This window comes from Mirounga angustirostris, unplaced genomic scaffold (assembly GCF_029215605.1).
Source record: "Mirounga angustirostris isolate CCGP_5_RB_7025 unplaced genomic scaffold, mMirAng1.0.hap1 SCAF_8, whole genome shotgun sequence".
Classification (NCBI taxonomy): Eukaryota; Metazoa; Chordata; class Mammalia; order Carnivora; family Phocidae; genus Mirounga; species Mirounga angustirostris.
The window spans coordinates 4,763,436-4,775,641 of record NW_026991716.1 but is presented as its reverse complement, the minus strand read 5'-3'; the positions used below and the strand labels follow the sequence as shown (position 1 = coordinate 4,775,641).

The window sequence follows — 12,206 nt, the reverse complement described above, 5'->3', positions numbered from 1 at the left end:
AGCAGAGGTGGTTTTGTGGTCTGATAACAGGGAAGAGGCTATTTCAAAGAAACTCTGTGAAGAGTGGGGTTCTCAAACTGTGTTACTGCCCTCTTGGAAAACCATTAAGACAATGCCCGGGCCCAGACCAAAGGTTGGAGTCACCCCAGGTATCTCTCCCCTGCCCGAGCAGCCTTTCTAACATCCTTCCCCACAAGTGGGCACAATCAGGAAACCTGCAAGAATGCTTTCTAATCTGAAGCTTCCTGTTTCAGCATTCAACCCTCCAAGAAGTGATGCTTTGCTACCTGATTATGGTGAAGAATAAGAGTGATCCCAGTTTTCTGTGCTTTTTGTGTCCCAATCACGTTTATTAATCAAGAGGCTCTATCTATTCCAACATGTTACCAAAGTGTTATTCTTCCAAATTGGAGAGGGCTTTCGCAATTTTGCTCAGAATCTATAACTGCTGGGGAAATGAAAAGAAATAGGTTTTCTGTTACCATTCTCATCTCCCACTTGAAACTGTTTCTCTTTCAGTTGTTAATAGAGCAGCACCAATCCCAAGAGCTCAGCTGCACTCCTCCCACCAGCCATGTTACCAGGATACTCCACGCAGGCGGCTCCAGAGAGCAGAGTCTGGGTTGGGCTGTCTTTCCCACCAAAACAAACACAAGAGCCTAAGAAAGGTCCTGAGTGGCACAGGAAACAAAAAGGAAGGAAAGACTTTCCAGAACAATCTAGTGTCTCCACAACTCCACACAAGCCCCTGCTCAAAAACTGAGCATTTCCCCAGCAGAATTGCCCATGCTATTTCCTTCCAGAAAAGCGAACAGAGCAGTTTTGGTATACTCCCCCCACCCAGGCTGCCAGAATTCTGGTGAGCTCCCCTGGGGAGAGCTTGCACTGATTGCTGGAGGCTGACCACCACTTCCTAGGGTTGGCCCAGCTTGGATATGGGGTCAGGTGGCCATTTGCTTGTTTTAAGGATGCCATAGACCCTGGGGGTCAGAACACACAACAGAAAGACAGAAAGCCACAGAGTGTGGGAGGCAGTGAGGAGGGAGGGAGCACTGGCTATTAGGTAAAAGGAACCCTGGGTGGCCCCTTCCAGTGGTTTCTAGATGAGCTGTCTGTTAACTAGGAATCTCCCAGGAATATATTCCAGAAAGGCCAACACAGAAGTTTCTGATTAGTTCCACTAACATGTAGATCATCCTCATGCTGAGTCTTTAAAAATGAGCACAGCACAGGCCTGACCCTTGAGGAATGCACAAGCTAATGTTGGAAGGTCCACCTGCATACCTTGCATACCGGCTTCTCACCTGGTTCAAGCAGGCCTCCAAAGGTCAGTCCGTTTGCAACACCCAGTGACAAAGCAGCTGTTGGCCTGGACTCAGAGCACAGGAAAGGCGTAGGCAAGGAACATACAGAGGAGTTGCCCGGGGCTGGTAGTGCCTACAAAAGGAATCATCTTCAGGCCTAGGGGCTTTGAGGCTGGTGTGGGAATGGACAGGGGTGACTTACTACTTGCTTACTATTTGGATAGCTTTACCTCTCTTTTCTATTCCAAAGACTGTAAAACTCCCATACAGATGTCAGAGACTCGGGCCTGACTGGTTTGCAAAATGAGCCTTCACCCGTCCCAACAGAGGGTACCTCGGCTCCCAGTCTGGTCCTCAAGCCACACCTCTGAGTGGAGGTAAGATTATTCAGCCAAGGAGAATTGTATCCAGTATCAGACACGCTATCTGTATAAAAATAAAAATACGCACATTTCTCTAAATCTTTACCAAAACTGAGTATAATCATTTAAATTTTTTCACTTGGATGGATATTTTAATTCATTACATCTGTAAAATGGAATAGTGTAGAACTGTTGACAATTTCATTTTCGAAAAACAATGACATGATCCCATACTCCCTGATATGGCTTCACATGTGCTCCTGAAAAAGATGTGCTGAAGTCCTAACCCCCAGTACCTGTGAGTGTGATCTTATCCGGAAATAAGGTCAATTAAGGTGGGCCAGTCAATATTTTTTACCATGTTTATTGGTCCCTGTACCTCCTTATGAGAACTATCTGCTCACATCCTTCCAGAAAAGGTAATTCTTGGGGTAGCTCCAGGGCTGACCATTTGGCCACCCCCCTGAGTCTCCTTCGCTCAACTCCGAGTAGGAACCTGATGCTTTGAAGGTTAAAATCTGATCCCCTCAGCTGCCCCTAAGTTCCCTTCCAAGAGTTGGTTTGGCCACTGACCTGAGCTTCCTCTTTGGCAGAAAACAGATTCACTGTAAAATTATTTAGCTTAAATTACTTCCAATGTTTCAAGCACATTTCCTCTTCCAGGACGGTAGAATTAATACAAGTACAATAGCTTAGGAACATTAGATATTGCATAATTGCCTGATTGGGGCTCTTACTATTGTCAAGCTCTTGACTGAGCATCCTTGGAATTTAAGATGGGCCCAACAGGACAGGATGTATCTTCCTTCCCTATGCCTTCCCTTCTTCGTCCAAGCCGTCTATCCTCAAAACCCCAATACTATGAAGTAGGAATTCATAGGCATGAGAATCTGCAGCCTGCTCCCCCACCACACCCACCCCACCCCACCCCCGTCAGCCCTCCCTCTTCCCCATCAATAGCAAGCCACAGCCTCTGTCTCTCTCCAGAGGAAGCTGGCCAGAGAGCAAGGCTATTGATGAGGGTAAGGCATGGTCATTTTACAGGAGATACATTATGGGGTCAGTTGCTTACTGGATACTTTCAAACTATACACCCTTCTCATGTTTGGAGATTTCTAAATACAATCTGTAGTTGTAGTTTTTCACAAGTAATCTATTGTCTCAAACTAATGATTCTCCAGTTGGGAATACTTAAAGAAGTTATCAAGCGTAAACCCTGATTCTATTATAACCCTTACCACTCTGTATTGTTTTAGGTACAGGTATGGATTTGCATACTAGACTATGAGCTCTTGAGTTCAGGGTCATGATTTATTTCTTTTTGTATTTTCCCATCTTGCATCCTACATGGTACATGCTCAATACAGTCATGTATTGAGCTATTTTGAGGAAGATTTTGAAAGCTTGATCTGGCCTCTTCAGCCCAAGAGTGGGGCAGGATGGAGGGACACATGGACAGAATTGGAGGAATTATCCACACACCCTTACAGTGTGGTAGTTGGAGCAGTTTAGAGAATGTCTCCCATATGAGGTGACCTTTCAGTTGGGCCAGGAACAATGACTATAATTTCACCAAATGGTAAGGGGTAATGATGGACGAGCCCAAGATAGTGTGCAAGCAAGTTTGTGTAATTAACTTGGTGTGACCAGAGCATAGGGTGGGCAGAAGGCCTGATGGAAACTTACAAAAAGTTGCAAAATGTTTTTCCATATTAAGCCTTCACCACTAATGAGCATGGTCATTTTATGGTGGTCTGTTCCTGACTTTAAATCCAGCCTGACTTTCTCTCATTCAACAGGCATATTGAGTGTCTATAGGATTTAAGGCACTTTGTTAGGATTCGTATCTCAGTCCCACACCTACAGTGGGCCATCCATTGCTTTAGAAAGGTGATGTAGATAGCTCTGATCTTAAAGGATGAGCTAGAGACTGCATCTTTAATCCTTTCATATCTTCCCACAAAATATACATAAATGTATTATAAATACTGGTTTTAATAAGTGCTTTTGAATTTAATTAAGCTATTCTCAAATATAAGGATAGCAGAAGGAAGAAGGATAACAGGTGGGACGAATAGATGCAACAAAAGAACACCTAGAAAGGAAAATGTTAGTGCAAGGGAGGAAATAATTAGAACAGAGAATAAAGGAGGTTTAACGAGAAGACGTTAAAGAGCACAGAATCTTGGGTCTAAAGGGATGAATCTTGGAGTTAGATGGGTTTCCAGAGGCCACCACTTAAGGACACCTTGATTAGGAAGGAAGGAGGACAGGACTCTAACATTCTCTAAAGTTCCAGACAGCATACAGCAATATTACTTTGACTCATATTTGACTAAGCAACTGTAGGACTATTTACATACACCCAAAGATATGGCCTTTAGGCCATGTGCTGAGCCATCTGGCAAAAGGTGGGATGGCAGCTGAACTAACTCCTCAGGACTGGGTAAACTAGGTTGACGGAATTTCAAAGCATAAAAAAAAAAAAATCACAATAACCTCTCTTCTCTAATTTCAAAATACAGTGTCCAAGTTTTGGGCCTGTGAAACCAGAGGACCCAACCTAGACTACATTATGTATCCACATTCATTATTTCTGACAAGCCAAGTGAACAGCACTGTTTCTAACTTATACAAATCAAACTGCTCTTCAAATTTGCTCCTTCTAGATAGAGGAAATATTTCCCCAAAGTTCCATTTCCCCATTATGGTCTTGGTTGTCATACGGGCATCATAACAGTGATACATAACTCTCCTGTACTGTTTTTATTACAACAAGTTTCAGCGGACCTTGGGGAAAAGATGACTAATGACACCCCCTCCTTCTTCAGTGTGACACAAATAAATCAGACACCACACCAGGAAGCAGTGGAAATAGAACTAGCTTACGAATCAGGCTTCGTGGCTCTTAGGTAAGGTTTCGTCTCTAGTGATGAAATCTTGCAGATGTCTCTCTAGGCATCATTGATCACCTCCTTTTAAAAATGTGTCCCCATTAAACTTTAACATTCATGTCTCTCAACTCTTCTTCCAAAATCTAATTAAATTACTATTTATTATGAAATAGGTTTTATATGTTCATTGTCTGAATATTTTGGAGGACAAAGTATACTATCCAGGTATTTGGACACCTGCTGAATAACACCCAGCTTATGCATAAGATTTGTCTCCACAGAAGCAATTAAAGCAGAGGAATTCTTTGGCATTGATTCCTCCAGAATTTAGAGAAGCTACTTATACAAGGTCTGCCATTTTGTTAGATGGACTTTTTTAAGGCATGTGTATGCAGCCAGCAAAGCTGGAGCCCAGATGAGCTGAGAAAAAGAAGCTATAGCATACATTTCATTCCTCCTCCAAGAACTCAAGACTGTCAGGTCAATACTTTAAGACAGAACTTAGGGGGCACCTGGGTGGCTCAGTCGGTTAAGCGACTGCCTTCGGCTCAGGTCATGATCCTGGGGTCCTGGGATCGAGCCCCGCATCAGGCTCCCTGCTCAGCCGGAAGCCTGCTTCTCCCTCTCCCACTTCCCCTACTTGTGTTCCCCCTCACGCTGTCTTTCTCTCTCTCTGTCAATTAAATAAATAAATAAAATATTTTTTAAAAATCAGTTTACAAACTGTGATGCACTATATGAACAAGTTTTCATTTGGGGGTAATTAATTTAATAACATAACTGAGAATCTGACTTTTAACAAAGGAATAGTTCTTAGAAATTTAGAGATTTGAGGAGTGTTTGGGTGGCTCAAGCATACAACTCTTGGTTTTGGCTCAGGTCATGATCTCAAGGTCATGGGATCGAGCCCTGCATCAGGCTCCCTGCTCAGCGGGGAGTCTGCTTCTCCCTCTGAGCCTCCCCCTATCATGCTCTCTATCTCATTCTCTCTCTTAAATAAATAAATAAAATCTTTAAAAAAAAAAAAAGAAAGAATGCAAGAAATCTTTAGTTACTGGATCCCCAAAAGGTAGGGACATTATCAAGTATTTCGAGCTATACCATTAGCAACGTAAAGTAGTAAATATGCTATTATTGATACTGATACAATTAGATTTGCCACAAAAAAGGTGGGGGAGTTGTCTACTTTTAACCCAAAATTTCTTCTCTGGTCCTATCGACTTTGTGGCCATTCCCTTCAATGCTCTCAGGCCCTTTCTTGACTAACAGATACAAAGAACTATCAACCACTCTTGGAGAATTTGATGGGGAAAAAAGCTACACACTAGAAGGAGGATACTTTGGAATATTTCTGAAATTAGGTAGAAGTTGGAGAAAGACTTTTTTGAGCAATGATCTTCCCTAGAGCCCCTGAAGTCAGAGTATTCCTACATGTCAGCCAATTTTGTGTCCTGTCACATAAAATGCCTTCCAGCAGGCATGATGCCAACCAGGCATCATTTTATGGATCACCAGCAACTTTTAACATGAACCAATTTCTTATAAGTAAGCTCAGGTCCTGCCAGCTTTTCTTAGGGTTCAAAACTGAACACCTAAGTCTGAAATGATTTTAGAAACTGCCTAAGGCTGTAAGAGTGAGCCTGAGAAATGTGTACCCAGCCCAGGCTTCCTTCATAATAAACCAGAAGGTGGCCTGGTTCACAAAGTTTTAGAACGAAGGGAATCAACACTCTTCTTCCATCCACTAAGCAATGGTGAGTTGTATAGCCATGACCTACCAAGAAGGTAACTGAATGGGTTTTAGCTTTTTTGAGAAACAACCTACTTACAAAGCAGGGTCCTACTTACAAAGTGTCTTCTACATATCCATATCCACATGCTGCTATGCTTAATCTTTTTTTTATTCTTATGTTAATCCCCTACATTACATCATTAGTTTTAGATGTAGTGTTCCATGATTCATTGTTTGTGCATAACACCCAGTGCTCCATGCAGAATGTGCCCTCCTCAATACCCACCACCAGGCTAACCCATCCTCCCACCCCCCTCCCCTCTAGAACCCTCAGTTTGTTTTGCAGAGTCCATCGTCTCTCATGGTTCGTCTCCCCCTCCGATTTCCCCCCTTCATTCTTCCCCTCCTACTATCTCCTTTTTTTTTCTTTATTTTTTTTTTATTCTTATGTTAATCCCCATACATTACATCATTAGTTTTAGATGAAGTGTTCCATGATTCATTGTTTGTGCATAACACCCAGTGTTCCATGCAGAACGTGCCCTCCTCAATACCCACCACCAGGCTGACCCATCCTCCCACCCCCCTCCCCTCTAGAACCCTGTTTGTTTTTCAGAGTCCATTGTCTCTCATGGTTCGTCTACCCCTCCGATTCCCCCCATTCATTCTTCCCCTCCCGCTACCTTCTTCTTCTTCTTCTTCTTTTTTCTTAACATATATTGCATTGTTTCAGAGGTACAGATCTGAGATTCAACAGTCTTGCACAATTCACAGCGCTTACCAGAGCACATACCCTCCCCGGTGTCTATCACCAGTCACCCCATCCTCCCACCCCCTCCCCTCTAGAACCCTCAGTTTGTTTTTCAGAGTCCATCGTCTCTCATGGTTCGTCTCCCCCTCTGATTTCCCCCCTTCATTCTTCCCCTCCTGCTATTTTTTTTTTCTTAACATATATTGCATTATTTGTTTCAGAGGTACAGATCTGAGATTCAACAGTCTTGCACAATTCACAGCACTCACCATAGCACATACCCTCCCCAATGTCTATCACCCAGCCACCCCATCCCTCCCACCCCCCACCACTCCAGCAACCCTCAGTTTGTTTCCTGAGATTAAGAATTCCTCATTATCCGTGAGGTCAGATGATACATGTCTTTCTCTGTTTGACTTATTTCGCTCAACATATAATACCCTCCAGTTCCATCCACCTCGTTGCAAATGGCAAGATCTCATTCCTTTTGATGTGCTATGCTTAATCTATCCGTCTGCCTACCTACCTATCTATTAGTTTCCATCTCAAATAATAACCACATCCTTGACATTGAAGCCAGAGCAATGATGACCTCTCTGTAGTGACCACAAAACATACATGAAATCAATCCCCATATTTAAAACCTTTAATCCTTGTGTTTAATATGTGTATATCACGCATGCACACACACACACACACACACACGCTCCAGCCCGTTCTCACACCATATCAACTGGTTCCAAAACATTTTCCCTCCAAACATTAGCCTTGACTCAAGATTAAATCTTGATACTACTGTCTCTATTTTCATGAAGAACATAAAGCCTCAGAAGGCAGCTACCAGGAAGCAGAATTAGAAATACTTTAAAAGCTTCAAATCTAATTGGGGGAGGTAGAGAAGAAACAGAATGAAAAAAGTAATAACGCAGAAGTAAAAATGTGTCGGTTTCTAGAGCTACAGGGCTCCACACTGGGCATTTTTCCAGGCCCATCTCTGGATTTCTTCCTTGCAGTCACAAGTTTAAAAATTTCCCTTGTATTTTAAGATCCAAGGTCATTGGACACACTTTTTTCAAAGCCTTTCAAAGCCTCCAATCTAAGATGTCCTTCATTTATCCCCAAATCAGAAGTAATTTCTTAATTCTTTCAACTCCCACAGCAGCTTATCTGTTTCTCTCCTGGGATACTTGTATCATAATTATTTATGTACATGATTTATTTCCAAGGCCAGATTAGATTAGAAACCTCTGGGGGACAGGATCTATGTATCTGTGAATTTCAATATAACTAGCACAAGGGGCTGGGGAGGCGGGGGGGGGGGGGGGCGGCGGTGTGGGTGGAATGAGGAGATGTTGGTCAAAAGTCAAAAACTTCCAGTAATCAGATGAGTAAATTCTGGGATCCAATGTACAGCATGATGCTTATTGTTTAATAATACTGTATTACATTGTATACATATACTGAAAGTTGCTGAGAGTAGAACTAAAATGTTCTCACCAGAAAAAGGAATGGTAATTACATGAAGTGATGGAAGTATTAACTAATGCTCTGGGGGTAATCATTTTGCAAGATGTAAGTGTACAAATCAACGTGTTGTATACCTTAAACTTACACAATAGTGCATGTCAATTATATCTCAATACAACTCTGGTAGGGAACACAGAAAAAAATAAAACACTATAGAAATACACTGCTGAGATCTTGGGGCAGCTTTTCAGATTCTGAACCCATATTTCTAGTCCAGCCCTATGGTATTCCTTCTCCACCCCTAAAATCAACCTGTTACCAGAAATGATCGAATTGACTCTTTCACTAATCACTAGAGTAGCAGCTAATATATTGTCTCCCTCCAAAGATAAACTTATCAAAGAAATTATTTCAAATATCAAATATTCTCTTGAACCAATTGGCTTACAGGACCCACAAGAGCCCTAGTGTTACCTATTGTTAGGGGAAAAGGAATGCAGAAAAGCAAATATACTTAGGTAGAGACCATGCCTGGAATGCCCTCCAATCACCTGCTCCACCTGAGCAAGGCTGAGACCACTCCCGCCCACTGCACCCTCAGTCCCTCTGAATCTGCAAAGCAAAGATTCCTGCAAAGGAGGCTGGGCCTCAGAACTGGGCTAAACAGGATTTCTCAGCCACGGCATCTCAGAAAATGTGAAATTGGATCTTGATCATTGGGAACCTGCCATCATCATTAAACAGAAAAAAGCAGACAGACATCTGTTCTGTCCGGGAACACAAGGAGCATACTAATCACAAGCTACTGCTTGGTACGGAACACTTCGGCCTCAGCCAGGCTGCAGTCACCCCAGGAGCAAGGGAGGCCACCCCCCACGAGTCCTGCCTCTCATCTGTGAGTGAACAAATTATATGGAGCCCCTTCTCCATCACTGTCCTCTCCTCCACTTGGAGATCCTGGATTCCGGGGACAAATCTGAGAACTGAGACTGCAGGCTGAATCTCGGGCTTTTCATTCCCTAACCCTGACATAATACTCTCTTCTCTCCTCCTTTTATCCCAATCTCATTCACCTGGCAAGGCTTATCCCCAGATCCACATCCTTCATTCACTGATTTATTCATTTACCAAAAACAAGTACTTACTTTATACCAAGTGATGTACTAGTCACTGTGCAGAATTCACAGCGAATTGTGGGTAGATCCTTCCTTCACGATGTTTACAAGCCTGGAAAGCAAACAAATACATAAATAATGCCAATAGAAGGCCAAAAAAAAAAAGTGGTGGTACCATAAGACAGATAAGACAAGATGCTGTATGGGTTCAAAATAAAGAACAATGACCTCTATTCAAGTATATCAAAGAAGGCTTCATTGAAAAGATTTGGACTTGACGAATGAGCAGCACTTGGGGTCACAGATATGGAGGAAGAAGCACAAAGAACCACCAAAGGAAATAAAGGGAAGGAAGAATGTGCAAGCTATGTTTACAGAACACCAAATACATTCAGTGGGATGAGAAATGAACTTAGGATGGAATCAGGAAATATCTACATAGGCAGGTTAAGGTCTAATCATAGCATCCCTTCTGGAAAACAACTCGAGCATCGACGACCTCTCCTGACCCCTCTTCTCTGTGACTTTCCATAACACTTCTGTCTGCATCTCACCCTCTGTGCTCTGATTGGCAGCCCTTCCATAAATGTGTGTTGAATAATGAATTAATAAGACATTCACTGGTAAATGTTTTTATGTAACATAACCCAGGGAAATTGTGAGTATATTCTAAGTGATCAAAATGATCATCTTTGTTCCCTAAGGTTTGCAAAACTAATAAATAAAACCTATGGACTTGAGAAAGGCAAGATAATAGTGATAATTCACATTTAAGGGCATCTTGACATGTGTAAACCATTTGCTTTATCTCAAGTTACTTCAGACAGAAGGAACGAAAGGCAGATGTGCTACAGGACCTTGGAAGGCCTGTGTTACCCCCTGGCTCCTGGATAGGCATATCCCCCCCAGCCCCCCAGCCCCCCAGCCCCCGTGACACCTCATCAGAAACATCCACCGAGAGGCCAGAGATAGCATGCATTGAAAATAGACCTGGTGAAAGAGGAAATGAAGCAAATGGAGAATGCTTGGGGAACTGAGAAGACTTGAGACTCCCAGCTGAAAATATTTATAAGCTCCCAAAACATTCAGCTAAATCATCAGCACCATCATTATCAGCATCATCAATGCTATAATTTACTGAGTACTTACTATGTACCAGACATTGTGATAAATGCTTTATAAATAGAATTTCATTTACTTCTCCTACCATATGAAGGAGATAGTCCTATAACCATTTTATAGATGAGGAGAATGAGGTAATCGGAGGTCAGCCGTGCCCTTCCAAAGCCTAACCTCTGGTAGAAGTGTGACTGAGAGCTCCTGGATTTTTTGCATGTGTGCTGATTCTTCCTGTCTTTCAAGGATGAAAACACAACAACCATGTCACAAGGATCAACAAATGTTCATCAGGTCCACTCACTGAACATGAGAAAAGCAAGCTAACAAGCAACGTGTCAAAACTCCTTAAAGATGTACATTTTGAAGACCGGGAAGGACCTACAGGTTTCAACGGTGTCGAAAAGTAGTGTTGAAACTTGGGGCAAGGGCTGAGAACCAGAAGAACCGAGAACACACAGCCATCCCTGTGGTTTCCTTCCCCTCGAAGCATTTGTTCACCATTTGCTTTGGTCTGTCCCCTGTTTAGTAAAACTGGAGTTGCTTCTTTGTGTTTTTCAGGCAAAGTATCCCTTTTACCCTAAGTCCCGTGCAGGAGATAAATCTATAGATTCCAGTCCTCCTCTCCCATGCAAGAGATGTGTGACCTGTGACAAGTCATTGTGAGCCTGTGTCTTTGTGGGTGCAAGCCACTTCTCCCTATACCTCGGCCTCCTTGTACACTGTAAAATTGGGATAATAAAGAATACCCCCCCCACACACACAGAGCTGCTGGGAGGATTTAATATGCTTATAATTAATAGATATATTAATGTGCCTAAAGCAGTGCCTGCCAGGCACAGAGTAAGCACTAGGTAAACTGAGGTGTTGTTATACTATGTGTAGAATGGCTGGGCGAATATTAACTATTTCAGCAACCATTTCCATTAAATGCCACTTACCAGGGGTCTGCAGAGTCTCCCGAAGCAGGGGTCACTGTATTTACACGCTAACCTGCCCACACCTACACACATTTTCTGAGACGTTTCACAGGTGATTTCTAGCGCGTTCTTGCTTTCCCGCATCTGTGTGGGGGGGGTGTTGTTTCTTTTTTTTTCTTGAATATCATCACTGAATTCACACTCTACATCGTTCTTCCATCGCGCCCACGGGGAGTCCCTGACGTTGGGGTCGGGGGCAAGGTGAGGACTCAAAGTGCCCAGTGCTGCCAACGCCAGAAGGTTCTTTCAGCAGGGCCGCGCTCCGCCAGCCCAGCGGAGCTCCTGGCCTCGCGTGCCTCATCAAGGACAAAACTCAGGGTCCAGAGACACCTCTGCATACCCCAAATGTATCCCAAAGGGGGGGGTGTGTGCAAGAAGCACACCTCAGGTCGCCTGCCTTCTCCACTTAAAAAATACCGTGTGGTGCACCTGCTGGGCCAGACACCGGGGGGGGGGGGGGGGGGGGGGGCAGGACCAGACACCAG

General features: G+C 43.3%; 1 long non-coding RNA gene across 1 annotated transcript in view; it reads right to left on the bottom strand.

Annotated features, from left to right (window-relative positions):
• The window catches only part of LOC135365476 (uncharacterized), a 595,495-nt gene extending 583,376 nt beyond the window's left edge, over window positions 1–12,119 (bottom strand). The window contains exons 1-2 of the long non-coding RNA XR_010413408.1: window positions 11,683–12,119; window positions 9,656–9,737 (exon numbers count right to left, since the gene is read on the bottom strand). This is a non-coding gene — a long non-coding RNA (uncharacterized LOC135365476). The remainder of the gene's footprint in view (window positions 1–9,655; window positions 9,738–11,682) is intronic.
• Window positions 12,120–12,206: the final 87 nt, after the last annotated feature.